At 37.2% G+C, this 24479-nt stretch overlaps 1 protein-coding gene across 2 annotated transcripts in view; it reads left to right on the top strand.

The window, feature by feature from the left end:
• The first annotated feature begins 6491 nt into the window (after window positions 1–6491).
• Window positions 6492–24479, top strand: part of LOC127881972 (leucine-rich repeat and immunoglobulin-like domain-containing nogo receptor-interacting protein 1) — a 35483-nt gene continuing 17495 nt past the window's right edge. Inside the window, exon 1 of one of the 2 annotated variants that reach the window (XM_052430253.1) lies at window positions 6492–6541. The gene's annotated coding sequence lies outside the window, so the exon portion shown is untranslated. Of the gene's footprint in view, window positions 6609–24479 lie in introns of both variants that reach the window. The other variant, XM_052430254.1, reaches the window with a different exon arrangement.

The following is a 24479-nucleotide window of genomic DNA, read 5'->3' as shown; positions in this document are numbered from 1 at the left end:
ATAGTGGTAAACAACTGCGTACCGGTAAAGTGCAATCTAGCCTGTTTTGGTAGTGTTTAGTGTGACCGCTACGGCATGTAAACTTCTTTTAATTGTAGAGACATGTGATTAATTCTATACTGCTTCGTAAACTAAGGAGAAAATTTTCGATGTAATGTTTAGAGGATATTTTGTATCATTGCAGTTTTTGATTTATTGTAATTTACATGTAATTTACGATATATTCATAGTTCACTTCAAATGATATGCAGCCAATGTTTACGGTGAATTTTATATTATTAGCCAATACACGATTCGGATTTATTCATTAGGGACCTATCATGAATGAAGGTCATCTAAGGTCAAAAGTGACGTTAAACAGCCATGCCGAAAAAGCCATACATAATCTTCACAAGGCGTCAAGCAGTCATCAACGGGGAATGTTTTAAACAATGGTTTCTTCAACAACGTGGCTTGTGATAGTTCAGCATTGAACGCACACGTAATTAATCGTTATAAAAGTCAATACCGTCTCAATCGTTTGTGAAAAGGAAATAAAAGACAATGATAGTATTTCATACTTGTAATTATAATCGCATTGGCGACTGAAATTTATACTGTCGGAACGGTAGGAACATGGGTAACACATGTCTGTCGCACACCAATAAGTATGACACATTTTGTCAAGCTTAAATGTTAAGGGCCTGTTGCTGATATCGTAAGTTTTCTCTTTTTTAAACATTAATTGACTGAAGTCCCTCAACATTACGGTAAATTTATGACATAACGTTATTGTTGTTGTTTACGTTAGCAGGTAAGAAAGCGTCTCGATGTTAACAATACATTCTACAGATTAAATTTCAGGTTTGATTTTATATTTAAATTTCAGTATTGCAGTCAAAATAATGTTTCTGGTGTTTCATTACTCCTATCTTTGTTACTAGAAACACTTACAACTTTTGCCAGGCGTTTTTCATATGAGTCGCGTTCTGAGAAAACTGGGCATAAAGCATGTGCGTAAAGTGTCGTCCCATATTAGCCTGTGCAGTCCGCAGAGGCTAATCAGGGACAACACATTCCGCTTTTATGGTATTTTTAGTTTCAAGTAAGTCCCTCCTTACCGAAAATCAAGTTTAGGCGGAAAGTGTCGTCCCTGATTAGCCTGTGCGGACTGCACATTCTAATCTGGGATGACACTTTAAGCACATGCATTAAGCCCATTTTTTTTTCATAACAAGGCTCATTTTATCCGCTAAAATTAGGTTTAGGCTTCCATTTATATTTGCGCTAGTGCTGAGAACACGTTGCGGTTTTCGAGTGAATATTTGTTTGTATAAAAATGTGTATTTCCAGACACTCCACCCCCGGCATTGGAGAATTTGTGCCACGGGGTTTCCGTCAGACCTTCTTTAGAAAGGAATTACAGAAACAGGATCTTGAGATCACAAAACTAAAACTAGAAATTCGTCAAATGCGAGAAAAAATCGGACAAATGCCCGAGTACGAAATGGAAGGCGGGCCAGCTGAGAACCAACCACCTGATTTCAAGCGCATGATGTTCGGGAACCGGATGATGCACCCATTTATGGCGGCCTGACAAGACCAATCTTTCAAATATATGCTCGACAACATGACGTTTAAATTTGGTTAAAATTCCATTTATTTGGGTCTTGAAATTAATATATGCATCTTATTCTGACTATGGTACTTTTTGCGGTTGCGGTGCGCTATATATTTTGAATTGTAATTCAATAAGAAAAAATGCAGGTTTTTTTGTACTGACCGTAGCGTTTGTTTATTCCTTCTGTGATTTTTTACTTTATGAAGTTGATGTGTGAAAAAAGACGCAAGATTAACAATAATATTCAATTGTGAAACAGAAATACAATATCAATCATTTTGAAGCGTTTTGTTACGTTCAGATAATAATTAAATGTCCGTCTCTGGTCATTGTGTCGTCGCTTATGTAAAACGTCCCACATCGCTGTTTGTATCGTCAAGCATATATTTGAAAGATGCATTGAATTCAATAAAGAAATTGATTTTACTGGTGTACATATATATACACTGAAACTTTAAATGCGTATATATATATACAGATACATAGATAAATATGGACTGGATCTTTTCTCACCTCACATACCAGTAGCATAATTGCATTGCGCACACGTTTGTTTCCCATTACACAATGTGTCTGGATGTGTATATGTTTTATTTTAAGTGTTGAATGCAATTATACAATGTTTTAGTTTTGATGTATGTGTAATAAAATTGTCTCAAAAACAAAACAACAATGATTGAACATATACAAATGATTTGGGCTTTTTATCATGTCCCTTTAAAGCAATACACTGTGTTTTACGATTAGTAAATGTTCCATTGTTCCATTGATGTCAATGTATTGTCAGTATTTTATTATTTATTTTAAATTCAAACATCATGGAATGTTGAAGATTTTACCGGCAATCATGACAATGGTCCTCCTTTTATATTGAATGGAAAGACAATATATGTACAATTAAAAGACCATAATGAATAATTCATTATGGTCTTTTAATTGTACATATATTGTCTTTCCATTTCTAAATGGGGAAACTATTTAATTCCATCTAGATTAACGGCTTACATTCTAAACACTTACAAAATATATGTTTCTGCTTTATTGAAATAGTACGGGTGTGCTATATAGCGACCCAAATGTGTACGATTTGGAAGACGATGGGACATCACTTGAGCAACTTAACATATCATTGAGCACAATAAATGCAAAATCGAAATACAATATAATTCTAAGTGGAGACTTAAATCAAGGTCATATTGACTGGAAAAGCCCCCAGAAAAAGCAAATATGAAACAAAGCCAAGAATTTTTTACCATAGTAGCTGACCATTTTCTCGCACAAATCGTAATCAAACCAACAAGCGGTGACAAAACTCTTGATCTTGATCCTTACAAATTATCCTGCTATCATCGACAACTTCGAAACAATACCGCCTGTTGGTGAAGCTGACCATGATATTCTCTGTCTCGAACTTTCCACCGCTCTAAGAAGATTTCAACTTAAAGCAAGAGAAATATAAAAAAAACTACTCAAAAACAGATTGGCTTTAAATTAAAATCGACTTACAAAAACACAAAAGAAAAATCAAATCAAACATATGCTTTCCAAGACAAAAACACATTTTGGAACACATTAACATAAGACCTCAATTGATGTAATAAAAACAGAAAACGTCCTTCCGTATATAAAGAATAATCAACACAAAAATGAGGCAATATAAACGCAAACGTCTTTTATCTCAACAATAAAACTGTAACAGCAATCACCTAAGGAAACTAAAAACTAAATCCAAAAAAGAGCAGCGCCGGGCATATTATAAATACATTAAAAACCTTATCTTTGACATCCCAATATCAGAACAAGATAATCCACCATACTCTTAAATTCCACAAACCCTAGTCTCATACTTCAATATATAAAAAAATCTGGAAGCCAGACCATAGGGAAAATGGTCTCCCTAAATCGGAACCACAAAACAAAGCATTTATCCTTAACAGACAATTCCAGTTCCAAGATGCCTTCACACCAATAATATCTGATACTATTCCTGACAAAGGCCCCAGCCCTCATCAATCCATGCCATAATCAACATAACAGAAAAATGAATAACTAAAATATTACAAAACCTTTAAATCCACAAAGCCTCAGGTCAAGATAAAATACCCAGCAGAGTACTTAAGGAACAGGAATATCCACAATCCTGATTTCAATCTTTAAAAAGTCCCTGTCTCTTTGAAAAATCCCAAATGATTGGAAACAAGAAAATGTATGCCCAGTCTATAAAAAAAGGACACAAACATAATACTAGACAGTACAGGCCAATATCACTCACATTCATATGCTGTAAAGTAAAATTAACATGTAGTGGCTAGCTCTATCATGTCTCACCTTGATAAAAAAAAATTATACGACCTCCAACGCGGGTTTAGAACTTCCCGTTCTTTCGAAGCCCAACTGGTAAAATTCGTTAGAAACCTAACCCAGTCAAATAGTAAAAGCATACAAATTGACATCATCATTGTGGCTTTGTCTAAAGCATTCGATAAAGTAACCCACTAGCAGCTCTCATGCAAACTAAAATACTTTGTAATTGATTCAAATGTTTTCTTATTTATGGTATATATCTTACTTTCTAACAAATGGAACCGACAATAGTTGCCACCATTCGTCTTGCTAATCTTCTTGTAAAAACTAAAAAAACTCTTTTAAATTCTTATTCTACCCAAGAACAGTTATGGAATTCACTACCTCTCCATATACATTAGGCAGCCAGACTAGGAATTCACTACTTCTCCATATACAATAGGCAGTCAGACTAGCAATTTTCCAAACCATTACTCCTGAGGCTGTCATTGCCCCCCCCCCCCCCATTATCCACCTATATACAATAACCCCCCCCCCATTATCCACCTATATACAATAAAAATGTAAATACCCCCCCCCCATTATTCACCTATATACAATAAAAATGTAAATACTTTTTAATAAACACCTATATAACTAAGCACCTTTGTATAGTAATCACCCCTTAACCAATGGGCGCCGGCACAAAATCTTCGATTTAGAGGGATTCCTGTATCGGATTTAGAAGGAGCAGGGCCGTTCCCAGGATTTTTTGACTGGGGGGGGGGGGCAACCGGGAAAGGTTTGGGAGGGTCTCCCCTCCCTATATATATACTTTTTTTAATTTGGCACTTTGCAAGGTGACTTTTAATGCTTATAAAAATGGTGTTTTGTGATATGAATTAATGGAATATAACAAGTAAATCAGCACATTTCGGAAGTCTTAAGCTTTAAACATTGGTGTGAATTCACAACAATATTAAAAGCTTTAGATTTCCGAAACTTACAGGTTTAAACTGACGATTATCCACATCAACTCTCGTATTGCTTCCACCATTTTTTTTTCAAAAATCAATAACGTCACAGGTTTTTTTTCTCTGATTTTTTGGGAAAGACCATGCCTTTTTTTAAGGAAAAAATTGCGCGAAACGCCTTATTTTTGGGGGAAATAATGAAAGTCTTAAATAATCAATTTAACATATTTTAATGTTTTCAAAAAACTCAAGGCAACAGATAATTTAATTATACAATATTTTTCTACACTGGATCAGGTTAACTTATATAATAAGATCGATTTGTTTTTTCAATTTTCTTTTTTTTTACCGATGAGCCATTAATAGGTTGACATTACTCAATTCTCGGTACTCAATTATCAATGCGGGGAATCACGTGGTCAGATTTGATAAAAAAAAATGGCCGCCGATGCCTCGATTCAATGGGAAATTAGGTCTTCAAACATGTACATCTACCTTATTACTTACTTGTTTTTAATCGGATAACGCCTATCATAGGACCAGCCGGAACCGTTTTCCGCTGGTTGGTCTGAGTGTGGAGGTAACTCATGGAATATTTCGCGATTTCCTGACGGAAAACTTTTAAAGACTCAATTTCTCCATCGAATCGAGGCATCGGCGGCCATTTTTTTTAAATCAAATCTGACCACGTGATTCCCCGCATTGAATTATTTTAAATACTGAATTCTGCCAAATTCTTATCTGTTGCTCGGCAAATTTATGAATCTGTTTTTCTTTTCAGCAGACATGTTAACTATCTCATCGTAGTCTTTTTCAGTGATTTCCTTGCAAAAATGATAAATACTAAGTTTAAATACCTTTGTCAGTGTTTTGTTCCGGTTCAAATTCAGGACCCTATCTCAATGTTAAAAGTATATATTGGGACCTAAAAATTCCCAAATAAAAGGTTTCCAAAAAAAAGTTAACTTTTATAGAGGAAAAATACGTCTAGGGGAAAGGGCCGTCTCAAAGAAGGAAAAAAACCTGCGTCAGCAATTATCAGACCATATTCTACAACCTCCTGTAGCAGTTGCTTCCATTTCCTGCACTAATCAAAATACATGTTACATCAACCATCGATAGATGAAGCATTCATGATCGCAATGGGGGACTGATCGGGGATGTGTGTACAAGGCGATAAGAAAACATTGCCTAGGGGCTTATCTCGATTGGCGAGCGCTAATCCACGTGTTTATCAGGGACAATAAAACATAGCTGCTCTTTTGTTTTGATGGAAAAGTGTACTGTGGGCCCTTGCACGAGAGAAAAAATTGCAGTGGGCCGATCATTTAAAAAAAATCATAGTTCGACAGCCAGCTGGGGGGCCCGGGCCCCTGGGCCCATGGCCTGGGTACGGGCCTGAGGAGACTTTGATATATGCAATAGTTTGAAGCATTTAAATAACAATTATGTTTTTATTCATATGTACTTTGTTTTATTGTGGTTGTTCATACAATCAACACAACAACGTATACTTACCGGTAATCAAGCCGACCCAACCTTACGTGTATCCACACACAATGTTCTTCGTCAGATTTTAATCATGAACCGATCTGATTTAGACCGTCCTGCTTTTGAGCCGTTAGGGCTCAAGACTTCTTCAAGGAAAACATTGAAAGCATTCCGCAAATAAGGAAGTCAGCAGGTAACAAATCGTGACCAATTCCTTCGTGCATTATTATGCACATATTCTCTGACGTCTCATATAATAAGTAATCCGAAAACTAAATTATTTTTGTCAATTCAAGAGTGCATGCCACAATTTGCATATGTATGCAACATCAGTGTTAAGCACCTCTCACTGACCTGTTTTTGACCCTTTGTTTACAATTAATGTTGCACGTATTATATGCGTGCGGCGATCTATTGAAGGGAAAATCCACGTAGCGTTACCCTCATTTTCAATGGCTTCATAGGTTAAATTCCGGTACTGCACTGGCCACGGACTCTAGATGAGATGGATATCAAATGGGACCGTATCAGCAAATAGCTTGTCGATACTTACTCCTATAAATATGAGGTCGATTTACATCGACCTCATATCGTTTAACGTTATTTTGCAATAGCATCGTTCCGACATGAATTCATGTCGGAAGCTTTAACGGCATCAAATTCATATAACAGCACAGAATAATCATGCAATAAATTATTAAACATAAAATATAAACATTATTTTACTAATTGCATTAGAAAAATGTTTATACAAACTTACAAGTAATGATAGTCCAGACCTTAAAACACTTCCACTGTTCAAATTCCATATTGTTGCCATATAGCACTGTGTAAATTGAAAGTTGCATAATGTTACCTCATTGGTCGGTTATAAATACATTGTTTCTCTATATATAGTATTCGATTTAGACGAAAATAATAATTTACGTGGAATGTCATATTAGTTTTCCATTAAAACTTTGATCTTGCTGTGAGTGTTTATGGACGTTATTAATTATGTTATACTTATTTTTGTATTTCATTAAGAATTAGAACGTGTAGCCCTTTTTGTTAACTGTTTTTAGCAAACGATTCGCGGCTTAATAAGACACTGAAAATAGTTAAAGCGACACTTTCATTTAAAGATTAAATGTGAACAATATTAAATGAAACCTTTTTTGGTATTAATATATTTTATTGACATGTTAAATTCGATACTTGAAAAGGTGTTTAGTCTTTAAAAATATGTCGCTGATATTGTTAAAGCGGGTATATACGATTTTTTTATATGTGTTTAATTATAATATATTGATAAAATATGTTACAATAACATAAAATTGGCAAGATAAATTATACATTAAAGCCGAATTTCATAAAATGCAGCAAAGACAAATTAGCGCCCCGAGCCGATTGTGACGTAAATATTTTCCTACAATAACCGAATCATTCGTCTTTGTATTAGGATCGGAGTTAGTGTTCGTGTGTCGTATGAATAGATATCGTTGCAGGAATTCAAATAAACCGTTACACTAAGTTTAGATTAACATCTTACATGTATGGTATACATGCTGGCGAATTCGGCTGTACAGCCGTTTTCAATTTCAGAATTAAATATCTGGCTTATTTCGCATTTTTCGAAACATGTTCTTTTTAACTTTTATTTTAATTTATATTGAAATACATATATAATAAGTTTTTTACACATTTAATATAAATTCATAAATATTTGACAAAATCGTATATACCCGCTTTAATTTCAATAACTGTTAATATGCTTAATGTTGTATAAGAAATTGAATAGTTTCACTGAGTTGTATTCCCGCCTAAAATCCGATATCGTAAAACGCGCAACGGTTAAGAATAAGGTCTAAATAAGTTTAAGTATTCAGATCTGAATATCAGCAGCTGTGCCAGCTGGGAAGCCCCGTTTTGGCTTTAACAACCGCAAGCGAAACAACATACTTGTTTAAGTCTTGCACTTAGACTCCATGATCACAAGTATAGGTCCCTGCTGTGGCGTATGACACCATAGTGTTATTTAGTATTGGTCGGCACAGTATCTGATCATAACGAGACAATTGGTTTGTGCTGAACACAGGGGCAATAAAACCACAGATCTATCAATAAACAAGATTATTGAGATATCTTTTATTGAACACCGCGATAAAAATGCTCAAACCACGGACTCTAGATTACACGGATAAGAAACATGGCAACATTCTCAGAATCATCACTGCTATATGTGTAATCAACTAACAATTCGTCTAAAAATAATTTATATATTTGAGTTGAAGACGATGTACTGTTGTATAAGTCTGAATAAACTATCTGTCTACCTGTCTAAATATAAGTCGTCATCGTCCCAGTGAAAAAAAATCTGATTTTGAATAGTTGGACATGATGCCCTGATGTCAAAATACGAAATGACCCGCGTAACACCGACCGTGATTTTCAAGAATCTTTAATAAATTGATAATTTAAGGTAAATAACATTTCATATAATTATACATAATTCCCTCGTTGATAATTAACAGCAAACGATGAATGTTTTTGACACCCATTTTATTTCAAGTATGCATGCAAAGCCGAATAAAATCGAGAGGGTCCGCTATATACGCTTATCATAAATTTAACACCCTTTCTGTGTTATAAACAAGAGCTGAAATCGTTAATTTATTTATAATAAGCTTTATTGATATGTTTCGTGAACATAATACTACAATATATTCCATAAAAAAATATAATAATCATGGCAAAGGAAATTCAATGGCCGGTTTCTAATCAAAAGCATAATCGCCAAGACCGTAGCATCAGTTCAGTGCGTTAGGAACGCGCGCTACTTTCTTCCGCCTTCATTCCTTAATTACTTTCGTTTTTAAACATTTTTTTTCTATCGTATACAGAATTCTATTCTCCTAAGCAAGATGTAATTTTTAAAACTGAACTCCAAATATAAACGCTACAAATTGGTATTAAGTACGAACATGTCAACCGTAAATCTAGATTCTAAAACACCAAAACGGTATGATATTTGCAAAAGTTAAAGTTATAACTCGCCGGGCTGTCGAAATCAGAAGAACCTACAAATTGGTATTAAGTACGAACATGTCAACCGTAAATCTAGATTCTAAAACTCCAAAACGGTATGATATTTGCAAAAGTTAATGTTATAACTCGCCGGGCTGTCGAAATCAGAAGAACGCTACACATTGGTATTAAGTACGAACATGTCAACCGTAAATCTGGATTCTAAAACTCCAAAACGGTATGATATTTGCAAAAGTTAAAGTTATAACTCGCCGGCTGTCGAAATCAGAAGAAAAACTTAATATATATTTATATATCTGTTTACTACGTAACGTAAGCTTTCTAATGATATATAATTTGTCAAAATCGGCCGAGAAATGAAACTATAATTCAACAAAAGACGTGAGTGGGTACATCAAAATGTATAACCTCGGCGCTTCGCTGTACGCTAATTGTACAAGATCGATAGCCACAATACGGTAAAACGCGCGGTGGTAAAACATAAAATGTGTATTTCTTGTGTTTATCTCGCTATAAATCCATTAATAACAACGGGAATATACTAAAACGCATATTTTTTGAAAGAGGAATTAATAAGCAACAAGATAACGTATAAACCAATAAAATCAGATGAATAGTTTTTGCATAAGATTGAATTTACTACAGTAAGGGTCAAATACTCGATTCATCTCCTAACAATATACACTCCGTGATACAACTGGTAGTTTTAACACACACATATAGGTGCCATTTAATTAAAGAGTACAGAAAGCTAAAAAGTGATGTGGTTTGTTGTACAACAACAATTGGTTATGTGTAACCTATTCAAAAAATAATTTCGTTCAAGATAATTCAATGTAATTCTATAAACGACAAACACACTTCGTGTGTTGTGTATGTTTATTTTTTAAAATGTACATACGTGGTTTAAAGCACAATTTTTATACATTTAAGAGGTAATCGCTCACATTTATGTCTAATTAATGATAATTTTATGCATTAGCAAAGATTTAACGAGAAAAACTGAAGTTTAAGTTGAACTCAATTTGCTATAGGAAAACGACGGTAGCCGTTTAGACGTAAGCGGGGTAGCTTACGTCTAATTATTTGGACTAGTCGATACTTAGTTAAGTAACCATTAGCTATTGATTAGCGTACATCGAAGCGCCTAGGTTATACATTTTGATGTACCCACTCACGTCTTTTTTAAATTATACTTAAGTTTCTCAGCCGATTTTGACAATTTATATATCATTAGAAAGCCTAAGTTAGGTAGTTTTCAGATGTATAAATATATATTATGTTTTTCTTCTGATTTGGGCAGCCTGGCGAGTTATAACTTTAACTTTTGTATGGTGGACAAACCCAGTGCTCACGCTGCTGCCAGACATTATCGCCAATGGCAATTATTTTATCCAACTGGCTATTATTTCTTAAAATTGTCTTGAAAAAATGGCGATTATTTTATCCGCCTACATAAAAAAACAAATTGCCACTAAATGTTGTCCCGCGATTGCGAAACGCCTGCAAATCGGGCCATCAAGCAGGAAAAATCGATAACGAGATTACCTGTGTACACACTCGACCCTGTGTATTGTCATACACGCGTCAATAACTTCTGCGACATTGTGGCCTAGAGCATTTTTCTCAATCAGTGTCCGACAGCAGTGATATATTTCGGAAAAAACGTCTTTAATCTCCCTGTGCTTTACCAATTATCGGTAACTGTTAGATCTTTGTTAATTTTTCGCCAATTATTATTTAATCGTCATTATTGAAAATCGCCGCTAATATTGTTGGCTGGTTTTGTTTTGCACGCCGTTTTTTCTGCAATTAGATTACGTTGAACATTGCTTGATGAAATAATTATTTAATCGCCATCAACTAATTATTCCCGTAATTACCGCTGTTTGTCGTCTGCTTTAACATAATGATTCCAATTTTTAACCAGGTAACCTGGTTTTCCCAATTCAAAGGGACCCGGCATATGCCATGGTCAGCTAATTTTAACGAAACACGTGTTTGGAATTACACTAAGGTGGTGTATTTTAACTCACGCGCTGTGACGTTAATTGATGTAAACATGATCGGCATTGCGAAAGTGTTATTTTTATAATAAATCATATTGCGGTCGATGGCAAACGCCGTATTAAGAGATAAAGTAGTCGAACGATATGCACATTTTAGATTATGCATATTAATATTTTATATTATGCATATTTCATGTGCAAAACGCGTACAATTTTTCGGATTACCGTTTTCGGATACTGTATTTTGTTCGTCCATTATGATTTATTTTCGAAGTTCATAACAGCAAAAATAGAATGACGAATACACATGCGGTGATACGGAAGATGTGGTTTATAATATTCCGAGTATTCACCAAAAATTGCAATTGGAAAAACTATAAAAAATAGTATAATTAGTGCTCTGGGTGGGTTGGGGCCTCTGCCCTTAATTCTTATGTGTATGTAACTGTAGCTGAGATCTGGTTTGTTAAGTCACACCCACAACATTGATTGTATTCTTTATTGTAAAGCCATGATAATATTTTATAAGAAAATGACACACTGATATTATGCTTGTTTTTGAGTATATATATATATATTATAACTTAAATCAATAGATATACATTTAATAAAACATAGATAAAATGAGATTCATGGTTTTTTCTTTCTTTTTGCCTTCAGTACCGTTTTGCGGAAAAGTCCGCATATGTTTTGGCTATAATTTTTTTAAGGAAAAAAAATATGGCTATTATTTTCTGAAGGCCAGAGTGAGCACTGCAAACCAGTTGTCGAACACCTAAGAAATAACCTTAAATTACGTTAAAATTGAAACACTTAAAATGACAAAAACCTTTTGTTTTAACAAATGACTAACAGTTTAATCATGTAATAACTTATCTGTAAAGTTTTCCAGCAAATATCCTTCAATAATTCATAATAATGATTCCCTGGTTATTGTTACCTTTAGCAGACAAAACAAAATGGCGGCCAATGTAAACATGACCTATTACCCGACACTTCATAAATACTACTATGGCATATACAAAGTCATATGGCTATCACGTGGCCCGGACTCGGCGTAAAAATCTGCATCTGCTGCAATCAAAATTGCAATCGGACATATGCTTTTGGTGTGTAAATGCAAGTTTTGATAAATGCATTCAAAAAGTAATAGCAAAAAACACATAAAACCGTGTAAATAACAATAAATGCATTCCTTAAACCTGTTTTCGGCGCATTTGTTTCAAGCTAAGTAGGCAAGTAGGTCATGAACTTTATGTGCGACCATTTGTTTATCAATGTGACGTCATGAGCACTTTTGCGCATGTGCATACAGAACCAAAACAAAACGTCCGATAATAGGTGCTGTTCGATAACAGGTACTTACAGGATAAATATCACACCGTTTTAGAGTCTAAATTTACGATTGATATGTTTGTACTTTATATCGATTTGTAGCATTTATATTTGGAGTTCAGTTTTAAAAATTACATCTTGCTTAGGAGAATAAAATTCTGTATACTATAGAAAAAAAAATGGTTATAAAAATAAAATTAAGTAAGGAATGACTTTGTACGAAAGTATCACGCGGTTCTAACGCAGAGACATGATGCTACGGTCTTAGCGATTATGCTTTTGTTTAAATACCGGCCATTTAATTTTCTTTGTCATGATTATTATTAGCTCATCTATTTTTTGAATAAAAATTATGAGCTATTGTCATCACCTTGGCGTCGGCGTCGGCGTCCGGTTAGGTTTTGCGTTTAGGTCCACTTTTCTCAGAAAGTATCAATGCTATAGCATTCAAACTTGGTACACTTACTTACAATCATGAGGGAACTGGGCAGGCAAAGATAGATAACTCTGGCGTGCATTTTGACAGAATTATGTGCCCTTTTTATACTTAAGGTCCATTTTATTCCTTAAGTATCAAAGCTATTGCTTTCATACTTGCAACACTTACTAACTATCATAAGGGGACTGTGCAGGCAAAGTAATGTAACTCTGACTGGCATTTTGACAGAATTATGTGCCCTTTTTATACTTAGAAAATTGAAAATTTGGTTACGTTTTGTGTTTAGGTCCACTTTATTCCTACAGTATCAAAGTTATTGCTTTCACACTTGCAACACTTATTAACTATCATAAGGGGACTGTGCTGGCAAAGTTATGTAACTCTGACTGGCATTTGGACGGAATTATGGGCCCTTTATACTTAGAAAATTGAAAATTTGGTTAAGTTTTGTGTTTTGGTCCACTTTACCCCTAAAGTATCATAGATATTGCTTTCATACTTGGAACACTCGCAAACTATCATAAGGGTACAGTAAAAAAACAAGTTGCATAACTCTGGTTGTCATTTTTACGGAATTATGGCCCTTTTTTGACTTAGTAACTTTGAATATATGGTTAAATTTTGTTTTTTTTCGATCCACTTTACTTCTAAATTATCAAGGCTATTGCTTTCAAACTTCAAATACTTTCATGCTATCATGAGGTTACTGTACCTGGCAAATTGAATTTTACCTTGACCTTTGAATGACCTTGACTCTCAAGGTCAAATTATTAAATTTTGCTAAAATTGCCTTAACTTCTTTGTTATGCCCCCCTTCGAAGAAGAGGGGGTATATTGCTTGCTCATGTCGGTAGGTTGGTCGGTCCGTCCACCAGGTGGTTGTCAGACGATAACTCAAGAACGCTTGTGCCTAGGATCATGAAACTTCATAGGTACATTGATCATGACTTGCAGATGACCCCTATTGATTTTGAGGTCACTAGGTCAAAGGTCAAGTTCACGGTGACCCGAAATAGTAAAATGGTTTCCGGATGATAACTCAAGAACGCATACGCCTAGGATCATGAAACTTCATGGGTAGATTGATCATGACTCGCAGATGACCCCTGTTGATTTTGAGGTCACTAGGTCAAAGGTCAAGGTCAAGGTGACCCGAAATAGTAAAATGGTTTCCGGATGATTACTCAAGAACGCATATGCCTAGGATCATGAAACTTCATGGGTAGATTGATCATGACTCGCAGATGACCCCTATTGATTTAGAGGTCACTAGGTCAAAGTTCAAGGTCACAGTGACCCGAAATAGTAAAATGATTTTCAGATGATAACTCAAGAACCCTTTTGCCTAGGATCATGACACTTCATAGGTACATTGATCGTGACTTGCAGATGACCCCTATTGATTTTCAGGTCACTAGGTCAAAGGTCAAGGTCACAGTGACAAAAGTCGTATTCACACAATGGCTGCCAGTACAACGGACAGCCCATATGGGGGGGCATGCATGTTTTACAAACAGCCCTTGTTTATGATTAGATTTGATTGATACTTTGACAAAACTACTCTTACCTGACATACCACAATAGACTCCACCCAAACCATCCCCCGTGCCCTCCCTCCCCCTCGAATCCCCCCCTAATTTTTTTTTTTTTTTTAAGATCATCTCACAAATGACCACCACACCTTCACACTATACCACCCCCCCCCATTATTTTTGAAACGGTTAAAAACACAAACACCCCCCCCCCCCCACCCCGGTGCTCTTGTATTTTTTATGGAATATATTGAAATATTTTGTTCACGAAACATATCAATAAAGCTAATTATTAATGAAGCTTAATAAATTAATGATTTCAGCTCTTGTTTATAACACAGACAGAGTGTTAATTTTATAACGAGCCAGCGTATATAGCGGACCCTCTTGATATTTTTCGGCCGGGATTGTCAATAATATTTAAATAATTTTAATTAATTGATAATTAAAGGTAAATAACCTTTCATATAATTATACATAATAACCTCTTTGAAAACAACGAACGATTAATGTATTGACACCCATTTTATACGAAGTATGCAAAGCCGAAAAAATATCAAGAGGGGCCGATATACACTGTCTCGTAATAAAATTAACACCCTGTCTGTGTTATAAACAAGAGCTGGCTGGGAACTTGGGAGCGTGCCATTAATGGGTATTACAATCAAGCACTCACACCCCTGATGAGGCTTAATCAAGGTGTCAAAGCTTCAAACAATGACCTCTCTATTATTGTATTAATTCCAAGTGAAAGACAACTAAAATCAGGAATGATTACAACAAACATGTAATGGAGTAAAAACAATCTACCTTTGTCAAACTGAACATGATCGGTTACTTTCTACCACTAGTAATAATGCCCTCCGATTCAGATGCAATCGATGAAATAAGCATGATGAAACAAATGAAATATTTACCATTCACTCTTTCGTATCCATGCTTGAAAATCATATGACCCAGAAAACGAGACATATATAATCGCCAAGATCTTAGCATCAGTTCGGAGTGTTATGACCGCAAGCTACTTTCGTACAAAGTCATTCCTTATTTACTTTCATTTTTAAACCCATTTTTTTTCTATCTTATACAGAATTCTATTCTCCTAAGCAAGATGTAGTTTTAAAAACTGAACTCCTAATATAAATGTTACAAATCTATATAAAGTACGGCCATGTTTACCGTAAATATAGATTCTAAAAAGGTATGATTTTGCAAAAGTTAAAGTTATAACTCGCCGGGCTGCCCAAATTAGAAGTAAAACTTCATATATATTTATATATCTGAAAACTACAAAATGTAGGCTTTCTAATGATATATAATTTGTCAAAATCGGCCAAGAAATAAAAGTAAAATTTGAAAAAAGACGTTAGTGGGTACATCAAAATGTATAACCTTGGCGCTTGGATGTACGCTAATAGATAGCTACTGGTTACGTAACAAAGTATCGACAAGGTTAAACGCGCGTTGGAAAAACATAAAATGTGTATTTCTTGTGTTTAACTCGTTATATATCCATAAATAACAATGGAAATATACTCAAGTTATATTTTTTTTGAAAGAGGAATTAATAAGCAACAAGATAACGTATAAACCAATAAAATCGGATGATAAGTTTTTGCATAAATTTGAATTGACTTCAGTAAGGGATAAATACTTGTTTCAATTCCTGTCAATATACACTCCGTGCACTGGCATGGTGTTCAGTCAATGTTATGAGAATGTGACAAATGGCATGTACATGTAGCATGTATATGTAGTATCAACCCTCAAAATGAGTACATGCGAATTTTGGAAGTGAACAAATACAAAAACAGGGCTGTTTTATATCTTTTATATGCCAATCTACAGTTAAATTTGTATTCTTTGAAATAGCAATGAAAACTGCTTTTAAATTGGGAATGTTTTGACAAAATACTGACTCGACTTATCTCCCTATGGTAATTTGTATCCTGTACAATGGGTCTCACTCATTATATTGGCTCTGGACTTAGCTCCCTATGGTAATCTGTATCCTGTACAATGGGTCTCACTCATTATATCAGCTCTGGACTTAGCTCCCTATGGTAATCTGTATCCTGTACAATGGGTCTCACTCATTATATCGGCTCTGGACTTAGCTCCCTATGGTATACTGTATCCTGTACAATGAGTCTCACTCAGTATATCAGCTCTGGACTTAGCTCCCTATGGTAATCTGTATCCTGTACAATGGGTCTCACTCATTATATCAGCTCTGGACTTAGCTCCCTATGGTAATCTGTATCCTGTACAATGGGTCTCACTCATTATATCGGCTCTTGACTTAGCTCCCTATGGTATACTGTATCCTGTACAATGGGTCTCACTCATTATATCAGCTCTGGACTTAGCTCCCTATGGTAATCTGTATCCTGTACAATGGGTCTCACTCATTATATCAGCTCTGGACTTAGCTCCCTATGGTAATCTGTATCCTGTACAATGGGTCTCACTCATTATATCAGCTCTGGACTTAGCTCCCTATGGTAATCTGTATCCTGTACAATGGGTCTCACACATTATATCAGCTCTTGACTTAGCTCCCTATGGTAATCTGTATCATGTACAATGGGTCTCACTCATTATATCGGCTCTGGACTTAGCTCCCTATGGTAATCTGTATCCTGTACAATGGGTCTCACTCATTATATCGGCTCTGGACTTAGCTCCCTATGGTAATCTGTATCCTGTACAATGGGTCTCACTCATTATATCGGCTCTGGACTTAGCTCCCTATGGTAATCTGTATCCTGTACAATGGGTCTCACTCATGATATCGGCTCTGGACTTAGCTCCCTATGGTAATCTGTATCCTGTACAATGGGTCTCACTCATTATATCGGCTCTGGACTTAGCGCCCTATGGTAATCTGTATCCTGTACAATGGGTCTCACTCATTATATCAGCTCTGGACTTAGCTCCCTATGGTAATCTGTATCCTGTACAATGGGTCTCACTCATTATATCAGCTCTGGACTTAGCTCCCTATGGTAATCTGTATCATGTACAATGGGTCTCACTCATTATATCGGCTCTTAGCTCCCTATGGTAATCTGTATCCTGTACAATGGGTCTCACTCATTATATCGGCTCTGGATTTAGCTCCCTATGGTAATCTGTATCCTGTACAATGGGTCTCACTCATTATATCGGCTCTGGACTTAGCTCCCTATGGTAATCTGTATCCTGTACAATGGGTCTCACTCATTATATCGGCTCTGGACTTAGCTCCCTATGGTAATCTGTATCCTGTACAATGGGTCTCACTCATTATATCAGCTCTTAGCTCCCTATGGTAATCTGTATCCTGTACAATGGGTATCACTTATTATATCGGCTCTGGACTTAGCTCCCTATGGTAATCTGTATCCTGTACAATGGGTCTCACTCATGATATCGGCTCTGGACTTAGCTCCCTATGGTAATCTGTATCCTGTACAATGGGTCTCACTCATTATATCGGCTCTTAGCTCCCTATGGTAATCTGTATCCTGTACAATGGGTCTCACTCATTATATCAGCTCTTAGCTCTCTATGGTAATCTGTATCCTGTACAATGGGTCTCACTCATTATATCGGCTCTTAGCTCCCTATGGTAATCTGTATCCTGTACAATGGGTCTCACTCATTATATCGGCTCTGGACTTAGCTCCCTATGGTAACCTGTATCCTGTACAATGGGTCTCACTCATTATATCGGCTCTGGACTTAGCTCCCTATGGTAATCTGTATCCTGTACAATGGGTCTCACTCATTATATCAGCTCTGGACTTAGCTCCCTATGGTAATCTGTATCCTGTACAATGGGTCTCACTCATTATATCGTCTCTCGACTTAGCTCCCTACGGTAATCTGTATCCTGTACAATGGGTCTCACTCATTATATCAGCTCTGGACTTAGCTCCCTATGGTAACCTGTATCCTGTACAATGGGTCTCACTCATTATATCGGCTCTGGACTTAGCTCCCTATGGTAATCTGTATCCTGTACAATGGGTCTCACTCATTATATCAGCTCTGGACTTAGCTCCCTATGGTAATCTGTATCCTGTACAATGGGTCTCACTCATTATATCAGCTCTGGACTTAGCTCCCTATGGTAATCTGTATCATGTACAATGGGTCTTACTCATTATATCGGCTCTGGACTTAGCTCCCTATGGTAATCTGTATCATGTACAATGGGTCTCACTCATTATATCAGCTCTGGACTTAGCTCCCTATGGTAATCTGTATCCTGTACAATGGGTCTCACTCATTATATCAGCTCTGGACTTAGCTCCCTATGGTAATCTGTATCCTGTACAATGGGTCTCACTCATTATATCGGCTCTGGATTTAGCTCCCTATGGTAATCTGTATCCTGTACAATGGGTCTCACTCATTATATCAGCTCTGGACTTAGCTCCCTATGGTAATCTGTATCCTGTACAATGGGTCTCACTCATTATATCAGCTCTGGACTTAGCTCCGTATGGTAATCTGTATCCTGTACAATGGGTCTCACTTATTATATCGGCTCTGGACTTAGCTCCCTATGGTAATCTGTATCCTGTACAATGGGTCTCACTCATTATATCAGCTCTTAGCTCCCTATGGTAATCTGTATCCTGTACAATGGGTCTCACTCATTATATCGGCTCTTAGCTCCCTATGGTAATCTGTATCCTGTACAATGGGTCTCACTCATTATATCGGCTCTGGACTTAGCTCCCTATGGTAATCTGTATCCTGTACAATGGGTCTCACTCATTATATCAGCACTTAGCTCCCTATGGTAATCTGTATCCTGTACAATGGGTCTCACTCATTATATCAGCTCTGGACTTAGCTCCCTATGGTTATCTGTATCCTGTACAATGGGTCTCACTCATTTTATCGGCTCTTAGCTCCCTATGGTAATCTGTATCTTGTACAATGGGTCTCGCTCATTATATCTGCTCTTAGCTCCCTATGGTAATCTGTATCTGGGTCTCACTCATTATATCGGCTCTGGACTTAGCTCCCTATGGTATACTGTATCCTGTACAATGGGTCTCACTCATTATATCAGCTCTGGACTTAGCTCCCTATGGTAATCTGTATCCTGTACAATGGGTCTCACTCATTATATCGGCTCTGGACTTAGCTCCCTATGGTTATCTGTATCCTGTACAATGGGTCTCACTCATTATATCGGCTCTGGACTTAGCTCCCTATGGTAATCTGTATCCTGTACAATGGGTCTCACTCATTATATCGTCTCTCGACTTAGCTCCCTATGGTAATCTGTATCCTGTACAATGGGTCTCACTCATTATATCAGCTCTGGACTTAGCTCCCTATGGTTATCTGTATCCTGTACAATGGGTCTCACTCAATATATCGACTCTGGACTTAGCTCCCTATGGTAATCTGTATCCTGTACAATGGGTCTCACTCATTATATCGACTCTGGACTTAGATCCCTATGGTAATCTGTATCCTGTACAATGGGTCTCACTCATTATAACGGCTCTGGACTTAGCTCCCTATGGTAACCTGTATCCTGTACAATGGGTCTCACTCATTATATCAGCTCTGGACTTAGCTCCCTATGGTAATCTGTATCCTGTACAATGGGTCTCACTCATTATATCGGCTCTCAACTTAGCTCCCTATGGTAATCTGTATCCTGTACAATGGTTCTCACTCATTATAACGGCTCTGGACTTAGCTCCCTATGGTAACCTGTATCCTGTACAATGGGTCTCACTCATTATATCAGCTCTGGACTTAGCTCCCTATGGTTATCTGTATCCTGTACAATGGGTCTCACTCATTATAATGGCTCTGGACTTAGCTCCCTATGGTAACCTGTATCCTGTACAATGGGTCTCACTCATTATATCGGCTCTGGACTTAGCTCCCTATGGTAATCTGTATCCTGTACAATGGGTCTCACTCATTATATCGGCTCTCGACTTAGCTCCCTATGGTAATCTGTATCCTGTACAATGGGTCTCACTCATTATATCGGCTCTGGACTTAGCTCCCTATGGTAATCTGTATCCTGTACAATGGGTCTCACTCATTATAACGGCTCTAGCTCCCTATGGTAATCTGTATCCTGTACAATGGGTCTCACTCATTATAACGGCTCTGGACTTAGCTCCCTATGGTAACCTGTATCCTGTACAATGGGTCTCACTCATTATAACGGCTCTGGACTTAGCTCCCTATGGTAATCTGTATCCTGTACAATGGGTCTCACTCATTATAACAGCTCTAGCTCCCTATGGTAACCTGTATCCTGTACAATGGGTCTCACTCATTATAACGGCTCTGGACTTAGCTCCCTATGGTAATCTGTATCCTGTACAATTGGTCTCACTCATTATATCAGCTCTTAGCTCCCTATGGTAATCTGTATCATGTACAATGGGTCTCACTCATTATATCAGCTTTGGACTTAGCTCCCTATGGTAATCTGTATCCTGTACAATGGGTCTCACTCATTATATCAGCTCTTAGCTCCCTATGGTAATCTGTATCATGTACAATGGGTCTCACTCATTATATCAGCTCTGGACTTAGCTCCCTATGGTAATCTGTATCCTGTACAATGGGTCTCACTCATTATATCGGCTCTCGACTAAGCTCCCTATGGTAATCTGTATCCTGTACAATGAGTCTCACTCATTATATCAGCTCTTAGCTCCCTATGGTAATCTGTATCCTGTACAATGGGTCTCACTCATTATATCAGCTCTTAGCTCCCTATGGTAATCTGTATCCTGTACAATGGGTCTCACTCATTATATCGGCTCTCCACTAAGCTCCCTATGGTAATCTGTATCCTGTACAATGGGTCTCACTCATTATATCGACTCTTAGCTCCCTATGGTAATCTGTATCCTGTACAATGGGTCTCACTCATTATATCGGCTCTGGACTTAGCTCCCTATGGTAATCTGTATCCTGTACAATGGGTCTCACTCATTATAACAGCTCTAGCTCCCTATGGTAATCTGTATCCTGTACAATGGGTCTCACTCATTATAACGGCTCTAGCTCCCTATGGTAATCTGTATCCTGTACAATGGGTCTCACTCATTATAACGGCTCTAGCTCCCTATGGTAATCTGTATCCTGTACAATGGGTCTCACTCATTATAACGGCTCTAGCTCCCTATGGTAATCTGTATCCTGTACAATGGGTCTCACTCATCATATCGGCTCTAGCTCCCTATGGTAATCTGTATCCTGTACAATGGGTCGCACACATTATATCGGCTCTAGCTCCCTATGGTAATCTGTATCCTGTACAATGGGTCTCACTCATTATATCGGCTCTAGCTCCCTATGGTAATCTGTATCCTGTACAATGGGTCTCACTCATTATATCGGCTCTCGACTTAGCTCCCTATGGTAATCTGTATCCTGTACAATGGGTCTCACTCATTATATCGACTCTTAGCTCCCTATGGTAATCTGTATCCTGTACAATGGGTCTCACTCATTATATCGGCTCTGGACTTAGCTCCCTATGGTAATCTGTATCCTGTACAATGGGTCTCACTCATTATAACGGCTCTAGCTCCCTATGGTAATCTGTATCCTGAACAATGGGTCTCACTCATTATATCTGCTCTAGCTCCCTATGGTAATCTGTATCCTGTACAATGGGTCTCACTCATTATATCGACTCTTAGCTCCCTATGGTAATCTGTATCCTGTACAATGGGTCTCACTCATTATATCGGCTCTTAGCTCCTTTTTGTAATCTGTATCCTGTACAATGGGTCTCACTCATTATATCGACTCTTAGCTCCCTATGGTAATCTGTATCCTGTACAATGGGTCTCACTCATTATATCGGCTCTAGCTCCCTATGGTAATCTGTATCCTGTACAATGGGTCTCACTCATTATATCGACTCTTAGCTCCCTATGGTAATCTGTATCCTGTACAATGGGTCTCACTCATTATATCGGCTCTAGCTCCCTATGGTAATCTGTATCCTGTACAATGGGTCTCACTCATTATATCGACTCTAGCTCCCTATGGTAATCTGTATCCTGTACAATGGGTCTCACTCATTATATCGACTCTTAGCTCCCTATGGTAATCTGTATCCTGTACAATGGGTCTCACTCATTATATCCACTCTTAGCTCCCTATGGTAATCTGTATCCTGTACAATGGGTCTCACTCATTATATCGACTCTAGCTCCCTATGGTAATCTGTATCCTGTACAATGGGTCTCACTCATTATATCGGCTCTAGCTCCCTATGGTAATCTGTATCCTGTACAATGGGTCTCACTCATTATATCGGCTCTAGCTCCCTATGGTAATCTGTATCCTGTACAATGGGTCTCACTCATTATAACGGCTCTAGCTCCCTATGGTAATCTGTATCCTGTACAATGGGTCTCACTCATTATAACGGCTCTAGCTCCCTATGGTAATCTGTATCCTGTACAATGGGTCTCACTCATTATATCGGCTCTAGCTCCCTATGGTAATCTGTATCCTGTACAATGGGTCTCACTCATTATATCGGCTCTAGCTCCCTATGGTAGTCTGTATCCTGTACAATGGGTCTCACTCATTATATCGGCTCTAGCTCCCTATGGTAATCTGTATCCTGTACAATGGGTCTCACTCATTATATCGGCTCTTGCTCCCTATGGTAATCTGTATCCTGTACAATGGGTCTCACTCATTATAACGGCTCTAGCTCCCTATGGTAATCTGTATCCTGTACAATGGGTCTCACTCATTATATCGGCTCTAGCTCCCTATGGTAATCTGTATCCTGTACAATGGGTCTCAGGGTTTTTTCTCCACTTTTTGGGAAGATAGCCCATGGCTTTGGAATTCGGAGTTTTATCGGTATTTTAATGAAATTGGGAAAATGAATTCATTAGCCTTTTTTTCCACACGAAAAGTCCACTGATTAGGGAAATACTAAATTTGATTTAACTCTTTATAATCATTCAAATTAAAAAAAAAATCATATAATACTTTATTAGATGTAATTGAATTAAAATTGAGATAAAATACACATAAGACTTCTTTCTAAAAAAAAAAAAAAATTTTTTTTTTTTTTTTTTTTTTTTTTTGGAAATTGGGAAATTTTTTCCACATTTTGGGAAAAAAGTATACTTTTTGGGATTGGGAACATAGCCGAATTTCGGCTATAAAATCGGGCCAAAAAAAACCCTGGGTCTCACTCATTATATCGGCTCTAGCTCCCTATGGTTATCTGTATTCTGTACAATGGGTTTCACTCATTATATCAGCTCTAGCTCCCTATGGTAATTTGTATCCTGTACAATGGGTCTCACTCATTATATCGGCTCTAGCTTCCTATGGTAATCTGTATCCTGTACAATGGGTCTCACTCATTATAACGGCTCTAGCTCCCTATGGTAATCTGTATCCTGTACAATGGGTCTCACTCATTATAACGGCTGTAGCTCCCTATGGTAATCTGTATCCTGTACAATGGGTCTCACTCATTATATCAGCTCTAGCTCCCTATGGTAATCTGTATCCTGTACAATGGGTCTCACTCATTATATCAGCTCTAGCTCCCTATGGTAATCTGTATCCTGTACAATGGGTCTCACTCATTATATTGGCTCTAGCTCCCTATGGTAATCTGTATCCTGTACAATGGGTCTCACTCATTATAAGGGCTCTAGCTGCCTATGGTAATCTGTATCCTGTACAATGGGTCTCACTCATTATATCGGCTCTAGCTCCCTATGGTAATCTGTATCCTGTACAATGGGTCTCACT

The sequence above is a fragment of the Dreissena polymorpha genome, chromosome 5 (assembly GCF_020536995.1).
Source record: "Dreissena polymorpha isolate Duluth1 chromosome 5, UMN_Dpol_1.0, whole genome shotgun sequence".
Taxonomy (NCBI): Eukaryota; Metazoa; Mollusca; class Bivalvia; order Myida; family Dreissenidae; genus Dreissena; species Dreissena polymorpha.
The sequence above is the reverse complement of the archived record's forward strand: the minus strand, read 5'-3'. Positions and strand labels throughout refer to the sequence as shown.